The sequence below is a fragment of the Microcebus murinus genome, chromosome 17, assembly GCF_040939455.1.
Source record: "Microcebus murinus isolate Inina chromosome 17, M.murinus_Inina_mat1.0, whole genome shotgun sequence".
Taxonomy (NCBI): domain Eukaryota; kingdom Metazoa; phylum Chordata; class Mammalia; order Primates; family Cheirogaleidae; genus Microcebus; species Microcebus murinus.
In genome coordinates, this window is record NC_134120.1 from 35,168,832 (window position 1) to 35,190,174 (window position 21,343).

At 36.6% G+C, this 21,343-nt stretch overlaps 1 protein-coding gene across 22 annotated transcripts in view; it reads right to left on the reverse strand.

Moving 5' to 3' along the window:
- The window catches only part of DTNA (dystrobrevin alpha), a 354,661-nt gene that overhangs the window by 164,341 nt on the left and 168,977 nt on the right, over positions 1–21,343 (reverse strand). For 7 of the 22 annotated variants that reach the window (XM_075993544.1, XM_075993537.1, XM_075993547.1 and 4 more), the window contains exon 1: positions 7,861–9,130. The exons of the other annotated variants lie outside the window; for them this stretch is intronic. The gene's annotated coding sequence lies outside the window, so the exon portion shown is untranslated. Of the gene's footprint in view, positions 1–7,860; positions 9,131–21,343 lie in introns of those variants that run through there. 22 annotated transcript variants of the gene reach the window in all.

Sequence of the window (21,343 nt, forward strand, 5' to 3'; positions counted from 1 at the left end):
TGTGACGATGTAGTGGTTGAGCTTAGTAAATACAGCTTTCTCTCTTACTAACCATATGTTCTTTGGGAGAGGACTTAACTTCTCTGGTCTTAATTTCTTCATCCATAAAATAAAGATGATAAAAATACCCAGCTCATGGGGTTGGTATGGGGATTAACAGATAGATAATAACTACTTGTATTTCTCAGTGATTTCCATGTGCCTATACTGTTCTCTAAACTGAGGATTAATTAACTTAAATGAGTTAAACAGAAAGCACTTAAAACAATATCTGGCAGTTATAAAGTACTGTAATTTATAGTCAGAGAACTAACAGAACTCTCACATAGTGCATTTCTCTAGGTCCTTGCATGTCTGGGTTTCGGTCAGCACATTGCACAAAGGGCTGCTACTTCTTCCTCGCCCACTTTGGCTTGTGCCTGCGTTACAGTCAGGCTAATGTCCGTACTCCCCAGCAATACCTTTCTCCTCTTTTCAGCCCACACTCTAACTTCTCCACCTTTTTTCCCGCATTTTCCCAACATGCTTCTCTGACTGCAGTGATCACAAGGCTTTGGAAAATATCAAAAGTAATTTCTTCTTGGAAAATAATGGGGGCTATGATGTTGGAGGTAATTAACAGCTTCTACTATGTTCCAACCCACCAGTGAACCAGGATATACAGCTCTCCTCAAAAATTCCAACTAAATGGGGCAAAGACAAGAGAATAATAATATACCCAAGTCATAAATTCAATTAGAAGACTGCTTCTACAATGACAAAAGGAACTGTTTTTTGACCCTCCCAAAATGTATCTAATTATATACTTTAAAAATTCTTGTATGTGGGATAGAAAAAAAAAACACCACTATTTGTCAAAATTGAAGAACATTAAGATTTTAATGAAAGGAAATATATCATAAATATTAAGTTCCCTAAATCAGGCTGGCAGGACAGCTGGAGCCGCCAATCTCCACCGAGTTATATCAGGTATTACAAATTAGAAAATTCTTTATAGATTAAAGAGAAAGATTAAAGATATTTAGTGACACTAGTAAACAATGAAATTGTTTGTTAGGAAATAAAGAATTTCTAGCAAAATCTATTTTTAGCTTAATTCTCCATATTATGAATCATTAAATAGTAATTTCTGCTACTATTAAATAGTAATTGTGCTCACAGATTCAATGAACATTCTTTTTTTATTTTCTTTTTCTTTCTTTCCTTTTTCTCTGCAGTGTCATCCTTCAGAAATGATCAATGGACTTTCTAGAATGGAGTTTTAAAAAGATAGTTCATGGAAAAACATTTTTCCCTGTTTATTTTTATTTTTTAGTATTTGACAATTTTTTTTTCTATTTTATTTTAGCATATTATGGGGGTACAAATGTTAAGGTTATGTATGTTGACTGTTTTAAATTGATAAGTGCCAACAGCACACAAGCCAGCTAAGCATAGATGATTCTTTTATTACTTATAACTTTAATCCTCAAAGCATAGTCCCAGCTGCAACACAGTCTCATCAGCGTTACCTCAGAATCTGTTAGAAAAGTAAATTTTTATTTTCTACCCAGGGCCTACTGAATCAGAAACTCTGGGGATGTGGCTTAGAAATCTATGAAATACCCTGGTGATGATTCTGATGCATGTTAAAGTGTGAGAATCATTCCTCTACATGATGAGCTTGGGCAATGGAATATCATCTCTCACAGAACTATTAAATAAATGTATCCACTTTGTTAGTAAAAACTATATGTATATATATTAAGTTCCCACCTCAGTTACATTACATCCCCAAACAATATTGTGATGTACCACACATTTCAAGAACAAAGATGATGTAGTGGCACTCGCTTCCAACAGGATGAGTTATGCAGGTTGGTCTTATTTGAAAAACTTGCATATTATAAGATATGGTCAGTTTCCTTGGCCACAACAATCCTGCTCTAGTGCTGCATGCAGTAATTGACAATTTTCAACGAGACTTAAAAAAATAAACCAGGTGTTCTCTACCTGACTTACTGTAAAGATAGGCAACTGAGAAAACACTTCTCAGATCTACTCCTTTTCAAATTCTACTTTCACTCCCTTATCTCAGAACCTCTCTTATCCTTGTTCTGGATTGTAACATGAACTTCTGGACTCATTTCTGTCTCCCCAGTATGCCTACCTCTAGTCTACTTTCTGTGCTGCTGCCATTAACTTCAAATGCATATGGTTTTCCAGAGTATTCAGGATAAAGTAGTTTAAATTCCATCTAAGAGCAGATAAGAACTCAACACAAGTGGAGACTCAGCATGGTTAACAGTCTGACACCCCAGCTGTGCAATTATAGGTAGTGCAGTTGTCTCATCAATAAACGAAGACATTTGTTTCATAGGTTTTGGTAAAAATTAAATAATGCATGAAAAATACTTGCCCTAATGCCAAGTGATCATTATGTGGCTACTGTGGTTGTGATGATGATGATGATGATGTGATGATGATGGTGATAACCATAATGATCTGGTCTCTGAATGCCTTACTGAATTCTACTTTTATTACACCTTTATGAATAACTTATATTTCCAAAGATTTCTGATTCTCCTCCCTCCCTGATTTTTCCATACTGTTCCCTCTCTTTAGATCCTCCCTTCCCCAGCCTTCTATTTAATGCTCACTATTTCTTTAAGGTTTATCTCAGTGTATCCATCTCCGCAAAGCGTTTTCTCACGTTTTCTCTGTAACATCTGCTCTGCACCACTTGACTCTTAAACACATTCCAAGGAAGCAGGGAATCTAGGGACTCTGGACTGTCATTATCTTTTCAATGTCAAGTACAATGTCTGACACAAAGATATTCAAGGTAAGTTTTTTAATAAGTGAGGAAATGAATGAATATCAGAATTCCTAAGCAAACATGGCTATAGAATATTTGAGACCAAGACTTCCCTAGAAAATCTTGAACTTATATCAGGATCAAAGGATTTCCCTGATCAGTATTTCTGTAGATGGAAGGGAAATTTCACAAAGAATATTCACCTTCTTGTCCTAATTTATTAGAGATGCTTAAAATGAAACCTACATTAAATAAAAGATCCTATATGTTGTGCTTAATTCTACAGCTTCACAGGTGGCTATTTAAATTTAAACTACTTAGCATTAAATAAAATGAGAAATCCTGTTTCTCAGTTGCAATAGCCACCTTCCAAGTGCTCAACAGCCATGGTTAGTAGTTACTGTACTAGACGGTGCAGATAGAGAATTTCTAGCATCACAGAAAGGTCTGTTGAACTGCACTGCCTCTCCACTATACCTAAGTGCTAGGCTACATTCAAGCCCAATTACCCTCTGTCCATCTTTATATGAGGAAAAAATTTCTTTTGAATAAACTTCAAACAGTAATAATTGAGACATATATCCTATTCAAATTATTTTATTGTTATCTATCAAATCCTAGGCATTCTAGATTTTACTGTTTGGCATTTTATTTCAGTGAAATTACAAAAATGTACCCTTCTTCTCCCACTTGATATAGGACTTCTTATTTGCAACATCAGTTGCAAAGATAAAACACATAGGTGGATAAAGGACTTCATATACTTTTCTACTCTCTAACATTAGTATTTGAATAATGTCATATATTTGCATATTTATATTTACAGAGCTAGCTCATAGCAAAACTAAGGCATTGTGACTCTTAGGCCAAGTAAGCCAAACCCTTTTCTACACCATACTGCTTATACATGTTCCATGTAAAGAGTAGGGAAGTGGATCAATCAATTAAGCATATAGCCATGTCTATGACTTCTTACAGCGTTACACCTTCTAGAGCAGAAATACGAGCTAGTGTGTTTGTTACATTTTTCAGAAGATTTTTTTTTTTCTTATAATGACTGCCATTGTTTATACTTATAAACATAACAATGAAAAACCCTGTGAATGTGTTTCCCTATTTATTTTGTGAGGATATATTCCTAGAAATCAAATCATTGGGTCCAAGGATGAGCAATTTTTAAAGACTTTGATACACACCACCAAGCTGACCAAAGGAAATATGCAAATTTATGTTTTCAATAGCAATGTATGTCAGTTCCCATCATCCGCACTCTCCCTAACTCAAGGTATTATCTCTCCCTTCTGCTCTTTTTCCTCCTTCTTTTGCTTCTGCCTTCTAAAAATATTTGCTAAGTATTAAAATAGCATTAATTTATTTAATTTGCAGATATTTTAAAAATAACTAGTGAGATGCGTTTTCTTACAGATTTATGAAATCTCATTATATATAATGGGTAATCACTTTTCATATGTTTCATATATGTTGTAAATTCACTGTTTCATGTGTTTCTAATTTACTATTTGTCCTTTAATTTTGCTTATAGCATTTTCCAGAAGTAATACATTTTTATATTCCCATTCCTTTTTGCTTTCTGCCTTCAAAGGCCAGCTTTTCTATCTCAAGTTCTATATTTTCTTCTACTATTTTCATGAATTGATATTTTATACTGGAATTGCAGATCCATCTAGTGTTTTCTTTCATGTGAGGGATAGGTAGAAGTAAGTGATTTTTCTGACTATAAACTTTCCTCAAACAAATCAAAATTAACACATTTTAGACATAAAATAAAATTTAAAATAAACTATATTTATTTTAAATAAACATATTTTTAATTATGTTTATTTAAACATAATTAAAAATATTGAAATGGTGCCAATTATGAACATTCAATAATATGCATGCCAGAGAGTAGAGGACTATTATAATAATATCACTCTAAAATATATCAAGCTAATATTATCATGAAAGTGAAACCAGTTGATTGCTCCTTTATATACAAAAAAATAAAACAAATTGTTCATTCCTAGAAATGAGTTTACTCTTTTCCTTTCAGATACTGGCCTACACACTGTACAATTCTTGATAAATTTAATAATTTTTGATAAAAGCCTCCATTGCTTACTGAACAAAGCCAATCTATTTCGTAATAAGGTCTGATAAGAACAAACACATCTATTATTAGTGATTTACAAATGATATTAATGGAATTAATTAAATTTGCCAGTTAATTTCTAAGAATCATACTACCCATTAGAAATTTCCACTTTTTTTCTAAAAACATTGGCTTTTTACTACATACAGAGCCAACAGCTTTCTAAGTAAATCTATAATATTCTCCAAATTAATCATTATTGTCATAATCATTATCCTCATGATCTTGGTACCATTACTTTCTTTTTCATTTGAAAGTTTAATAATTCTTAAAAACATCCAATTCTTTTCATATAAAAATTGCAATGGGTGGTAAGTAATAAAATCCACTTCAATGAAATGACAGGTTAGAACATAACTCCTAAAAATGGATTATCTAGTTGATATTGAATTATCATTCATTGGCTTGATCCTCATCTATCTTAGAAATATTGTTTTAGAGTTCAAAACTAATCATTAATTTTCTAGAAGAGGCTACACTTATTAATTAATACAATTCTTCTTCATCATGACTCTGTTAAACATCTATCTCCTTAATAGAGGTAAATGTTGTCAGATAATTAGCTATTTGTCTGAGCATCTAGGGAGCTCAAGAAATTAAAGCTAATGTTAAGAAACATTATGAACCATTCAATGTTAACAATAAAGCATGACTTAAACAAGGGTTGACACAAATATTATTCAATTAAAAGATCCTGTCAAAATTGCTAATTTAAAGCAAGTACACTAGAAGGAAATTTTGTTTCTTAAGAATGTAAATATAAAAACACTATAAAAGAAGCTTCCATCTTATGGTCTCTCAGTTACAATGACTTCAGAAATGGATGTGTACATATGGCCCAGTGTCAGGTGAATAAAGACCACAGAAATTTGAGTATATATTGGTTTTTACATACTTCTAGCCCTAATGTCTAAGCTGGCTGATAGCCCACAATGACAACTAAAACAAATTCAACTGTAGGGATTTTTTTTTCATTTCAATTGATGGAAAGGATCTATGTATGCCTGTCATGTATTTTTAAACATGGAAAAGTGAAGTGATAATACATCTTAGTAATTCCACTACATCTATACTAATCTCTCTTCTTTGATATATGAAGATTTAATCCATTCCAGTACTGATGAGAAAAAAGAAAGCTTGAGTAAGAGATCATTTATGCTTTTATCTTTACCTTTTCTCTTTTTATTTCTTGTGTCCTGTCTCTGTGTCTCTGTCTCTCTTCCTATTTCTCTTTCTTTCTCCCTCTTTTATTTTTCTTTTAATAAAAACAGACCACTTTCTACCTCAGATATTGTCAGTTTTGAGAATTTCATACTTTACAATATTTTACCAGGTACCATCTGTCATCAATTTTGGGGACCTCCCTATTCTCTAGAAATAATGACTTAAACTTGTGAAAATATTTTATGCTTTGAAGGACATGATCATAGCTTGTTCTGTATTCAAACAACAAAGAGAAAAAGAAAAGAATGAATTCAGATACAAGCATGAGCATTTTATAAGTGCCAGGTGCCATTATAATGCTTTTGATATTTGTTATCATGGAAACAGTTCTCTTTATTTGACCATGGCAAAAATTGTTTTGAATAATGATTATAACTCCTTGCTCAAACTTAGAATATGGCTAGGACACATGAAAACTAGAAAGGCTAAGGAAATAGCAATGAAAATAACAGAGCATAAATGAATTTAACAAAATCAAAGCTTCCCTTTTACAAGAAAGCACACTAATGATAAAACTTGAGATAATTTCTTGGCTTTTGTCCTAATTAGTGCCAATTAACAGCAGATAACTGATTTTAGTCCACTAAAAATATATTTTTCAAAGATTTTCCTATATGTAAACACTGCAGGTGGACAATGAACATACTAGAATAACAGTGGGGCTCTGCTACTATTTAGTGAGGTTTTATCTCTAAAAGCTACTGGGATAACTTTGTTCTAAGAGGAGAGAAGTTGCATACGTTAGCCCGTGGCTAAAAATTAAAGTAAATCCGAATGCCTTATGAGAAAGTCAAACATCAGACATCAGTAGAAACCATGAACAAGGAACGGGCATAAGTTATTAATAAAGAAATTTTCTTCTCCTTTAACTTGCTCTGTGCGTATGAAAGCCTCTCATTTTGAAACAAGCTGCCAGGGCGATATGTAAACAACACATGAGGAGGCTTCTGGGCTCTGGGAATTGATGCTTCACCAAGCCACAATGAATTGTTTACATTTGGTTCTTACCAGCCTCTGAGCAAAAAGGTTCATGTTACATTCACCCATATTGTATTTACTTCTATTTTTAAATCCTCCAACCCACAAGCAACCACAATGCCTAAAAGAAGAGAATGCTGATGGAAATCAAATATCTTGTAAAAATTATAGATAAAACTGAACTGTTCATGTGGGATGAGGCTGGTAATAATATGATGAAAGAAGGAGAAAAAGCCTCACACAATAAATACGCTACATAAAAGGCTGGAAAACTTTGTCCTCCTGCTTAATTAGTTTAAGAGGCTAGTAGCTTTGGACTTATGTCACTAATAAGGTGTCCTCTAAGAAAGGCCGAGCATTTCTAAAGAACAAACAAGGAAACATTGCTCACTTTTACACTAATCTGAAGACACTAATCATTGCATTCTTATTACTTTCCCTGCAGTTTTCTTTCTTTGACTTACACACATACACATTCATACACACTACTACCAGAGAACTATGAAAATTCATAACATTTTAGACTTTCAAACTAAAAACAAATGAAACCGGGGGTGGAGGAGGTGGGGTGGGGGCGTGGGGGCAGGAGAAATTTGTCCTGTGCCCATATGGGGGTGGGGGCGGGGTGACAGTGAAATTCCACCCAGCAAGTTATGCCACTGCAACAGAAGTAAGAGAGTTCAGTTTCATAGATTCAGTTGTACCTTACCTGGTTTGTAGTTAAATGCACCAACATGCCCCTAATTCTTCCTCTGAAGTACTACATATGCTGAAAACTATAGTATTTGACCTTACACATTTCCAACAGAAGAAACTCCAAAGTAACCTTTAACTTCAATAAAAAGCTGTGTTCATTCTTCCCCTTGCGCTCAACACACAGCAATCTAATACACCTCATCATGTGGTCCGTTGCCATGGTAGCAATGAATCCAGCTGCTGAAATACAAAAGACTGACAAAAAGTTGCTTTTTTCCCCCTCCACCCACCCTGACAAAGTCAGTTTTTCTCCCTGTATGACAAGTCTAATTTGAATATGTTTCTCTTGCTGACTCAACTTCATGAACAAGAAAAAAAAAAAATGAGTAGCAGAGGTATAAGAATAAAAGGTCTCCCAAGCATTTAAACTAACTAATGAAATAACTACATGCATTTTTAAGTCGCCACTAATCCCTTGAAATACTGATCATTGCTACTTCTACCAACTAAAATGTTTAAATGTCAGTTACTAACTCAATAGCAAAGGCGGCAACAATCCCACAGCTCCTTTAAAAACATAAAAAAAAAAAAACCCATTAAATTATTCAGTAAACACAGATGCTGAAAACACTACATCAGTATATGGAGGGCTAGTCTCAAAGTGCTTTTTTTTTTTTTTTAGAGCAAACTTCTAATCACGGCTTAGATGTGGGAGGCAAAATTCTTCATTTTCTTTTCTTCAAAAACGTGTATTTAACCGTTATTTAAACAGAGCAGACTTCAGTTCTATTTAAATTGATCATTGATTTGGATCTGTGCTAATACAGCCCCCTATGAAGAACAAGGGTCTTGGAGTCGGAACCTGAACAACCCTGGGACCCCCAAACTAATGGCTATGCAGTTAATATTTCAGCGTTACCTGCAGCTTAGTACCTGTCCTTTAAGGAAAGACTGAGGGAGTCCCCGGTGACTGGAGTTTCCCCTCACGTCAGCACCGTCCTTCCTCCCACCACGCACGTTCGCCAGCCACAGCGGGCCCTTTAGTGGGAGGCTACTTTGTCCCTCAGGCCTCGCCTTGTCACCCTGCTGCTTGCACAGCTTTGCTTATTTCCCAAATTTAGCTCATGTTTCATAATAATTTGTTTAAATATGTGCCTCTTCTCTTTAGACATGGGCTCTCCTAGGAAAAGGAAGATTGCCTTATACATCTTTCTATATACCAAGTAACCAGCTAAAGATTTGGCAGTAGGCAGGGCTGCTACTCGAATGGATAAAGAAGGGAATGAAAGCGTTACCTCAGCTCCTCCAGGACTGTGTTCACAGCACGCCTCGATGTGGTTAAACCCTCCAGGGATCTGCACAGGCTTTTCCTTAATACACCACATCACAAAGGGAGGCGGGGGAGAGCAGCTCTTAAGAAGAGCAACTCTGGAGTGAAGCAGATGTGGGTTTGAAACCCGGCTCTCGCCCATACTACTTTTGTGATCTTGGATAGATTATTTAGCCCCTCTAAACTGCAGTATACTCTTCTGAAAAATCTCCAGTTATGAGAAAGGATTAAATGAGATAGCCCAAGGAAAGCAAGAAGCACTGCACTTGAACCGTCCTAAGTGCTCATTAAATTTATTATTTAGTAAACATGTCTATGATTTTTTGAACAAGAGGAACAATGAGAAAGCTGACTGGCCCCTGACTTCCCTTTGCTGGTAAAACTGTCATTTTCAGCAAGATATACACTCTCAATTATATGCTTCCTAATATGGGTTTGGTTAGCAGCACAGCCTGAGATAAGAATAGGGACCATTTCCCGCAAATAGCTAGGGCCGCTTGCTCTTACCTACAAACCATCTAGGAGCAAATGATCAGTCAAAAGTTACACATTTTCCTAGTACGAAATGGACTGTGGAAAGAGTGTCAAACTTGGTAGTCAATTTTTTTCCATCTCTATGTGTGAAAAACATATTAAGTAAAGCAGTTCATTGAGATATTCATATTAGATCCTTAAAAAATGGGCTATATTCTATTTGTTAGTGATTTTTTTTCAAATTAAGATAGAGTATAAAGAATCTTTATCCTAAAGGGCTTCAGAATAGAAATTATATACATAGATTACATTTTTAATCATTAACCAATATTGGATTAAAATAGCCTTTAAAAGGTCACCTTGATCTGTGACAAGTACTGTAAACTGCTCACCAATATAGACTTTCAGCTGCTTTTTTCCAAAGTCATATAATTCAGGACATTACCTGACACCAAAGCCAAAGGCATAGGAAAGTTAGCATTAAAATCGCTTCAAAGACTATAGCGCAAAGCAGCAGTCAGAAGTTTAAAAAGCATGTGGCAGAAAATAAACCCTTATTGCAGGAAGTTATCAGAAAGAATAAAATGAATGTTGTTCATTGCAAGATTTCTCTATCATTAGAAGAAGAAGGAGAGGGAGAAGAAGAGGAAAAAGAGGAGGAAGATGAGGAGGAAAGAGGAGGAGGAAAAGGAAAAGAGGAAGAGGAAGAAGAGGAGGAAGAAGAAGAAGGGGAAGAAAGAAAAGAAAACAAAAGCACTACAACAAGTCAGTTGAGTTGATTAAAATAGTTTTGGCACTGCTACAACCCTGAAAAATCCTTAAGTGTGGTGACTCATGAGGCTACAATCTCACAAAACGTGTGAGGCAGAGCAGGCAAAAAGGCACGGTGCAGTCACACTGGAAAATTAGCCCTCCCTAATCCTCTTCAGAACAGCCGAGGAAGGAGAGACTAATAGAACCCCAATTTGAATAATTCATAACTATTCTCATGTGTGGCTGGCTGAAGAGCGACTCTTTGACCGCTTGCATTCATTTTGTTGGGAGTGTTTACCTTGTACAGTTTTTCTCCACATTTAATGGTTATGTGACCATTACATAGTCTAATTGCTCCTCATTTTGTAAATTCAAGAGCCTATCATTTATCTAGTTAATGTATACTGCTCTTAGAGCATTTGATATGATTTGCAACATAAGGTGCATCCTTTGTCAGATGTTACAGCAACTTGTTTGATTCTTTCTTTAACCATTAGAGAATATGATGTCAGTATATTTTGTTTCGGAATGTTTTACCTCCCCTTTTGCAAATGTTAGTATACTATTAACTCCCCTCTCAATGTGAACAAAATATGTAATATAATCTAGGCTTGTGTGATCCATTTAATTTCACATGAAGAATCCAATCACCCAGAAACAAACAATATTTGCATCACAGGTGATAATGCTTCAGAACGTACCCCAGGAAGTCAATTTGCCAGGCCTTGGTCTGATAGAAGTAGGAGGGAGCTTAGAGGTTATTGGCTTCACTGCCCTCTCTTCATATCTGAGAGTACCAAATTTCCCACAAACACAAGGTAACAAAATGGGCTCAGAGGTCACTAGCTTAAATTAAGCAGCATGGCTACAGAAAACACTGGCTGCCAATGTTAATGAAATTAAAATAAGCAAAACAATTTGAGCCTCTGCAAATGCAACTTTTCACATCACATTTTATTGTTAGGGCACTGGTTTAAATTAAATAAAAAAGCTTGTTAACAGCAACACAAAAAGATTGTGATCTACATTATCTACTGAACAATTTTTGCAAGCATGTAGTTTCTTAGGCGACTTTGAGCAGCTGACCTAAAAAATATTAATCGGATTAGTATCTATTCTATTCATAAAAATTTCTTATGAAAGAACAAGGCTGTTGCAAGCCCTCTCAATTTATATAACTCAGTATCAAGATGTTCTATTTTACCCTTAAGATGTTTCAAAATATGCACTTTTCTTTTGAATTGTAATAATGGGGCTATAAATAATAAGGATTTCTTTATGTTTTCCTACTGTAGACACATCACAGAAAATATGTTTTTAAATAACACTATGAAATTGATAGCTACATATCCTACAGATAACCTATTGTGAACCCTGAATCATTTTGTCCTATCATTTATAGAAATTTATTCCCAAACCTCTATTTTTATATTTTTTCACTTCTTCACAATTCATAATTATATAGTTATATTTTAGATTTATCCTTAGTGAAAAATATATTTGGCTTTTAAACTTAATAATCAAAAGTTGTACTTTCTGTCCATTTTCTTACCAAAAGATAATATTACATGTCTATTATAGAGAAATTGAAAAATACAGCAGAGATTTAGGAAATAACATTAAAAATGTTTATAATTCAACTATCAGAAATAACCAATATCAACATTTTGATGTATTTCTTTATATATTAAAAATCCTGGATAATTTTAAATATTTCTTTTTCATTTCATGAAAGATATGTATGATAAGCATAGTGGGGTATTTATTATATGTTCTTTGAAAATATTTTTTAGTAGTTGTATAAAATTGTACTATTTATGTGTATCAGAATTTATTTAATAATCCCTTATTGTTAATATATATCTAGTCTTTTCCAGGTTTCCTATTATAAGCAATATGTCTTTGTATATAAATTTTTTGTTATACTTTGGGTTATTTCCTTAGAATAGATTCCTGGAAGCAGGGGAAGATTACCAAGTTTAAGTTAGACAATCTAAGCACAGAATTTAAGAATTGGCAGGATCCATCACAGTAATTTAGTCTAATACTTCGTTTTATTGATTTTATTGGTGAGGAAACTGAGGCTTATTGAGGTGAAATAACTTGCTTAAAGTCCCATTATGAATTATTCTTGTGCTAGAACAGAAACAGGATTCTTCATGAATTTACTTTGTTTCTTGTAATTTGACCACATGACTCTAAATGTCGATCCCTCTCTCAAGGGCCTGCCTCTCAGTTCCAGTTTGATGCCATCTTTGAAACTCCATGGATGTGCTCTGGTGTCTAACTCAGGAATAGGAGTTACTTTGAGGTGGGTGATGCTGTCTTTGTTTGATTTTTTGTCAGGGACAATCCACATGGCAGTATCTCCAAAGCCACCTTCCACTTATGGCAAAACAGAAAACATACTGAGAAGTAAATATTCTCCCAGATAAAAATCTGTTCTGTGGAGAGCAAAATGGAAAGATTCCAAGAGAGTTCAGGGGTCAGGATGCTCATAAAGTCAATGAGCTGGAACTGATATAAAATGATCAGAGCTCTTTTATGGCCTCTGAGTTCTTTTATGGCTTTGCAGTCTGTTAAGAGAGCAGAAGATCTAGTGACTTGAGTGGCAGACTGTCAGGTAACTGAAATACCTGTGTGGTCACCCTCTGTGACAATCCCATATCCTGTAAACTCAGGTGTTTTCACAAAACCATGATGCTGTCTCCATTTGACAGCATATATTCTTTTTCAGCTAGAAGGGAAAGGAAAGGACATTTCTGAAAACCAATTCTACTTGTGAAAATCAAGGAAACAGGCAGATTCCTGAGACCTCACTGTTAAAAGAATTCATTTTCTTAGTCAGAATACACAGTACTAGAGATCATTGTTTCCTGGTTTCTTCTATGTGGCTTATTCTAAAATGAGGTAACTTAGTCTAATTCAATAAATTTTAATTAAGTACCTTCTAAAAACACTTACTGTACCAGATGTGGTCGAAGAAATATAAATGGCCTATAGTCTAGATGGGGAGATAAGAATATGGATCAAGGAAATGTAACTGTAGATAGAACAATACATGAGAAAGGATATAATCAACTGACTTGAGAGTAGATAGAGAAGGTAATTTAATTAAGTCAGCATAGGCAGAATGTTTATGGGGAAAAACGATCACCCATTCAGTGTTTCCCAAACTTGGAAAGCATTTGTTGCTGGGATATTAGGTGTATTTTTTCAGATTCTTTTACTTTGTGTCCAGGGACTTGGAATACATCAGCACAGCACATATTCTAAAGCTCTAATGCCTGATGTATCCTAAGAGCATATTTAGTGGCCAAGATGAGATGTAGGAGAGATAGAAGCTACTGAGTTTCTTCCTTCCTTCCTTTGTAATGTTCCCTTGGGAAAGAACAAGTAATTAAGTAGTCAATGGGCAAGGGGAGGGTGGACTGGAACTGCCTATCAAATAATATGTGTCTATATATCATAGATAATGGAGGAGAGGATTGGGAAGCAAATGCAATGTCATGCACCTTGTAGACACTCAAAGTTAATTATTGATGACACTATGATAAAAATAAAGGTATTAGAAAATGAAGCGAGTTAGAAAAAAAACTATAGCAAGACTATAGGTGAATAAATTATTATGGAAAAACAATTTTAAAAGAATATAAGATGATTTGGGGGGAAAGAAAAAGAGAAACATATGTGGCTCAAGAAAACACACTAGACATTAGGAAGGACTTCCTGATAAATTACCAAGAAGACGGGAATAGAAAAAGAATACTAAAGAAATATATGACTGTTGAGGAAAATGTTTGAATCAACTGAGACAAATAAAAAACTAATATTTGGAATTTCATTCCATATACTTAAATGCAAAAGGTCCATCAGTAGTTAAACAAATCTTATATAAATGGTCCTATAATATAAGGATATCAGGCATTTTGGACCTTTCTGGGTGTGTGTGGTGGCAAATACTCTGCCAGCAAGGACCATCCATCTGATATTTCAGAGGTCTCCTGGGGTCAATCTGGGAGGCATTATCGTTGCTCCACACGTCACACTGGTCAGTTCTTCATCAGGCCATTGCATTCTGCACAGAGACTCACAGTGACATGTGAAAGAGAGGAAACTGGAGAAGGTGCGGTGTTGAACAATAAAAGAAAGGGAAGTGGAATAGAAGCCTGTGAGAGAGGCACTTAAGCATTTGAAAGCCTACCTGCATGTAAATAATAGTGAACAGGTATTCTTTTTTTATTGAAGCCACCACAGTATGCTTTTGCCAGGTTAGACATTAGGAAGGACTACCTGATATAAGCCAAAAATTTTGGCTTACAAGAGGCAGAAAGACATTAACATTTTGCGCTGTTCATCAGAGATGAATAATGTTTTCAAAGGATATTAGCCACTCATATTCATTATACATGTAAGAACTCTCTGCAACACAGTGATGACCCACTTTTGTGTTTATATCCTTGTATACATACATATGAAACACAGAGAAACCTAATGATGTACATTAGACCCTGTGGTTTACCTTGCCCCTCCGTATTATCATACTTATAGCAATAAATATCCAAAAGACTGAACACAAAGACAATTTTTTCTTTTTTGAGACAGAGTCTTGCTCTGTCACTCAGGCTAGAGTGCAGTGGCATCATCATCAGTGAGCAATAGCTCACTGCAACCTTAAACTTTTGGGCTCAAGTGATACTCCTGCCTCAGCCTCCCAAGTAGCTGGGACTACGAATGCACATCACCACACCTGGCTAATTTTTCTACTTTTTATAGATATAGGGTCTTGCTCTTCCTCAGATTGGTGGCAAACTCCTGGCCTCAAGCAATCCTCTTGCTTCGGGCTCCCAGAGTGCTAGGATTGCAGGTGTGGGCCACCTTACCTGGCCTAGACTGTTTGATCTGTTTTGGACTTGATATTTTTGGTAAACATGGCAGACCAATTAAAAAATAAAAAGTTAGCAAAAAGATTTTCTAATCATTTATAATTCCACCAACCACAGTTAACGTTTTCATATATGCCTATTCATATTTATCCCTATGTAAATATGTAGCTTGACTGTAAAATGAATTAGTACTTTTCAAACTATAGCTTTTCCACATCTTAAGGGACACTAGAGAGTTTATGACTTTATCTTTAACTCACCAGCAAATTGCTTTCACTGATCAACACCTAAGTGGACATATAGAAATAACATTTACTGGGCATCGGGCAGGTTGGGGGGGAGGGAATGGGTATATATATACATAATGAATGTGATGCCCACCATCTGGGGGATGGATACGCTTGAAGCTCTTACCAGAGGGGGGAGGGGGCAATGGCAATATACATAACATTTGTACCCCCACGATATGCTGAAAAAAAATAAAAGGAGATTGCTCCTTTTTGTGGAATAAACTTTAATAGGTCTATTGACTATATATAGCTTAGTTAGGAAGTGAGAGGTGAAGGAAAGAGAAACTAAGCCACACTATGTAAAAGAGAAAAATGCTGTGTTCTTTATGGGTGGTACAGCTGGAAAACTACGACTTATTAATTGGAATGGGGACAGGACTAGGAACTAGATCTAGAGAAAAGGAGTGTTCAGGTTTGAACGTGGGACTAAGCTCCAAGTCAAAGGAAATTCCTACTTGTGGGGAAAGTAGGTTCTAAAACATGGTGGCCCAGGAAGAAACAGCCAATAGAGGACCTCCCATGAAGGGTGTAACTTATAGTCTAAGGAAAAATTATGCTGATGATTAATTTTAAATATTCTGACTTGTAATATCTATATTATCAGATTTATAATCTATTTATAATCTATATTATTAAGATTTTGGGAAAGTTCTGGGGACTGGTCTCAGCTTTACAGTAGGTAGTTAAGTCTGTGTCCGGGCTTGTATGGGGTATGAGGAAAGAATGTCTTCTCTAGGGTGATCTGGCGGTATCTCAGACCTCTCTGAGAAAAGGACATTTGAGATGATGCCCGTGAGGAATGGGGAGGAGGCATTTCTGGCTTATGTGAGGTCCCTGAGGGGGACAGACCCTGATGTGATCAAGGAAGGCAAGAAGAGAAGTGTGGCTGAAACTGTGAATAAGTGCGGGAGGGTCATACTGGGACTAGGACTTTGTAGGCCATATTAGAGATTCTGAAATTTATTCCAAATAGAGTGGGAAGCTTTTGAAGGATCTGAAATGTGATAGTAACATAACCCAACTTTCATTTTTAAAGGAACACCCTTGTACCCTTGCTGTGGTATGAAGAATGAATGGATGGGGCAGGGGAAGAGAGGATCATGTGCAACCAGTTTGGAGGCTGACTGGTGATGCTGAACTAGATGCTGACAACAGAGGCAGTGACAAGTGCCTGAAATATATCCTGGGGGTAGAATTGACAGGAATCAGTCATAGATTGAATATAGGAGGAGGAGTGAGGATAAAGTATAAAGAAAAACTCTCAATATCTTGAAATAAGTGGAGATGCCATTTACTACAATGCAGAAGCTGGGTGCAAGAGCAAGATGAGGGAATGCAATGAGGAGTGAGGTGTGTGTGAAGGAAAGTGTTGAATTTGAGATGTGATACAGGCTGTGTCTGTAAAAGCCTGAAGCCCTGAAGATAGGGCATGGCTGGAGATACATGTGGAAGTTGTAGGGACAGAACAGAAGGACTTTTTTTTAAAACCATAGGAAAAGAAGAGATAGCATGCCCAAAATGCACCCCCTAGGACAGATGGGCCAAGGAAGTAGGAAGGAAATTATGTGTAGCGTAGGTTTCTGTGGAAGCTAAGACAAGGGAGTTTTTCAAGAAGGAAGGAGTTATTTTTGTGTTGAAAGCTACTGAGAAGTTGAATAAGATGAGAATGGAAAAAGCATTCATTAGCTTTGGAATATGGAGATGATGATGACTTCATAAGAACATTTTTGGGGAATGGTGAGGGAAAGGAGATGGATGGGAGGCGAGAACCCTGACTAATAGAAGTAGTGTCCCTCAAAAATTCATATCCAATATAATACAAGAGGTGCTAGATCACCCTTGTTTTTTGTGGTTGCGTAGAACTCCATGGTATGCATATACCACATTTTATTAATTCATTCATGTATTGATGGGCACTTGGGTTGTTTCCACATCTTTGCAGTTGTGAATTGTGCTGCTATAAACATTTGAATGTGATGTCTTTTTTAAAATATAATATATATTTTTTTTTCTTTGAGTAGATCACCATCAAATTGGTATTAATTGATCAACACATACGTGCACATATAGTAATAACATTCATCGGGTGTCAGGCAGGTGGGAGAGGGGAGGAGGGGATGGGTATATTCATTCACACCTAATTGGTGCTGGGTGCACTGTCTGGGGGATAGACATGCTTGTAGCTCTGACTTGGACAGGGCAAAAGCAATATATGTAACCTAAACATTTGTACTCCTATAATATTCTGAAATAAAAATATACATATACAAAACAAAGAAAGAAAAGAAAAAAATTCATATCCACCTGGAAACTCAGAATATGATCTTATTTAGAAATAGAGTCTTGGAAGATGTAATCACTTAAGGATAAAAATGAGATCATATCAGACTATAATAAGCCCTAAATCCAGTGATTGGTATTCATATAAGAAGAGGAGGGGACATGAAAGAGACATGCTCACACAGGGAAGAAGCCATGAAGACTGAGGCAGAGATTGGAGTGTTGCAACTGCAAGCCAAGGAAAGCCAGGGGTTGCTGGAGCCAACGGAAGTCAGGGAGAGGCAAGGAAGGATTCTTTCCTAGAGCCTTTAGAGGGAGAATGGCTCGACCAGCACCTCGATTTCAGACTCCTTGCCTACAGAACTATGAGAGAATAAATTTCTGTCATTTTAAGCCACCAAGTTTTTAGGAATATGTTACAGCAACCCTAGGAAACTAATACAGGGAGTTTCTTAAAAAGGTCTCTTCAATCCAAGAAGAGATTCGCATGGAGAAATGAAAATGTTGGTGCATCAGAGAAGTGGCGAAAGGTCTGTGTGGCCAGGGCACAGGGGCGTGGAGAGAATCAAGCCCCAGAAAGAGCCAGAAAAGGAAATAGAGCTCAGTTTGCCACCACCAGGACTACTGATGAAGGAATAGGTCAAGGGCATCATGAATCAAGAAACAAAATCATTCTCTGAAAATAATATTTTTGTTTTCTTTTCGCATGCTATAGATGGTAAGCTTCTTTTCCTGCATGTGTTGGCTAAAGTAGATTATCTGCTTCATTTTTTGTGATCACCAGCAAATTCTGGGGTTTGTCCTTGCCCACGCCTGATGGCTGCCTTTGCTCCTTCAGTAGCTCAAATTCCCTGAGGGGCGGGCAACAGGCAGGTGGGTTGGCACCTCAAGCAGGAGGAGCTAGCCTGTCACCTTCTGGAGAAGATGAATATGTTGCACCTGCTGCAATGCTTGCTACCTCAGGATCTCTCTGTTTCATACTGTCAAATCCCTGGTGTACAATTTGGCCTTTTCTACATTCTAAATCCTACCCTGGAATTCCATCTTCTCCATCAAAGAGGGACTTTTTTTGGAGACAGAGTCTCCTGTTGCTTGCCCTACCTAGATTGCAGAGGTGTCATCATAGCTCACTGCAACCTCAAACTCCTGGGTTCAAGTGATCCTCTTGCCTCAGCCTCCTGAGTAGCTGGGACTACAGGCACATGCCACCACACCCAACTAATTTTTCTATTTTTTGTAGAGACGGGGTCTCACTCTTGCTCAGGCTGGTCATGAACTCCTGACCTAAAGCGATCCTCCGGCCTTGGCCTCCCATAGTGCTAAGATTACATGTATGAGCCACTGTGCCCGGCCTGAAGTGTCCATCTTGTGTGGCTGTACTTCTCCAAATTTCTGACTCAGGCTGGGAAGGTGAAGCAGTCCTAGCACATGGGGTGGGGACTGGAGATGGAACTGCAACACTGACATTTCTTTGATATCTGATTTTTCCCCTTAAAAAAACTCATGCTAATTTTGCTTTTAACTCAATGGTATATTCATTACTGTTTTCATAAAAATGTAATGTTCCCATTCCTCTTTGAAAGATAACACACTTTAAGAGGAGGAAGTGTAGTGTCCTAGGGCTTTGAAGTCCCCAGAGTATGACCAAATATCCAAGTTAGAAAAGAATGGCATTAGGGGCACTTCAAACTGTTGATGGCGTTTTCTCCAGAAGGTATCAGCTATTTTTTAGCTTATGGGTTAATTGCACCATCCTGCTAAAAGTCTGCTTATTCTACCCAGTTTTTCTTTTGCTTCTACATTGCTTTTTAAAGCAAAAGCCTTGCAGAATGGGGGAAATGTTTCAGAATCCTTAAAAACTCAACTTGAAAAAGATAATACCATCAGAGAATGGAGTAAACACCGAAATATTTTCCCAGCCAAACTGAACAAACAGAATCACAAGCATTTGTGAAAAGCTGCCTGAGAGTGTGGAGTCCGAGGCAGACATTTCCTTCTGTATTCTGTAAAAAGTACTTCAAAGGCGTTAGGATCCAGTCCTGTTGTTTCTATGGTCATTCTCCAAACCCCTTTTCAGATCACAGAGAAGGACATTATGTTAAATGCTAATTCTCATTTTTTACGATTTAATGAGCTACTTCTGAGAAAGCTACTGTTTCACCAGCCCATTAGCAATGTCTGGGATGGCTAGTGCAGAGTTAAGGCTTAAGTCACCCAGCTGAAACTAATGTCGATGTTTCAGTTACTCATTTATGATTTTCAGACTCTTGGACACGCCCAACCGGTTACCAGGCAACCACAGCTTATTGCAGGTAGTATACATTAAGCATGAACTCCAGGTATGACTATGAAAGGGATCTGAATATTTTAATGAGAAGGCAATCATCAGCTGAACTTGATTATTACCTTTGTTATTAGGTAAGACAAAATATGAGGGCCTTAACTATCGGGAGTTAATAATATTTTGCTGAAGAACCTTCATGCTTTGATGTGACAACCCTATACACAACAGCCTCATGGCTGATAACAGGGAAAATCTCAAAGGAGTCCTGTTTATCAGATGGAAGAATTCCTGCTAAAAATTGAGTTTATGGGGGGATTTATAAGCCTTGCTTTTTAGGCCCTTTCACTGCTTGTATTCTAGGAAGGGAACAACCCAGAGAGAAAAGGAAGGTTTTATCGTAGGGCAATTTTACCATTGTACTTAAAGTCTGCAAACATTGCTTGACAAAGGAGAATTCAGCGTGCAGTGGGAATGTCCCAGGGATTCAGGTGGTGACATGCTCTGTTTTACGGTGACCGGCTTGAGTACATAGGAGGAATATGAACTGAGAGGCTAAATCTGTTGCAGCATAAATCCAAGGCTTGTTTAACCGAGGTCATGGGAGGCTCATTTGCTGTGGCAGAATGGGAAAAAAACATAACCTTATCTGGAATGTACTAATGCTGTTTTCCCTTCAAATGGGTGCTTTGTGGATGACACTACCTTGGAAGAAATAGTTTCAGAAGGGAAACTATATGATAGTAGAGTTGTTTACATACATCAGGAAGACATGGTATAATAATAAAAACCCGTTTATAAAAAAAAGGCAGCCTCCTTACTTATGAACCCAACTAGGATTGGAAGAAAAAAATACTGTAAGTATTTATCTGAGTTTGAGAGCATATTATACACAGGCGCAAATGCAGTAAAATTTCTAGCCCACTGTTACAGAATTGTTAGGAATTGACAGATTGAGAGACGCATTATTTATCTGCTTTGATGATTTAAAACTGTCAAATGCCCAGTTTACGATTTTGCTAAAGTCTGCACAGACTTAAAATTCACATTTGAAAGTTAAAAAATCAGTTGATGGCTAAAAGACAAGCTCAAACAAAAAACTGTCACGAATACGAATGCACTGACATTCAAGCACATTATTATTAACTTTTATAAATGCATCATAATCTCTAGTTTTTGATAGGAAAACATTGCTCTATCCA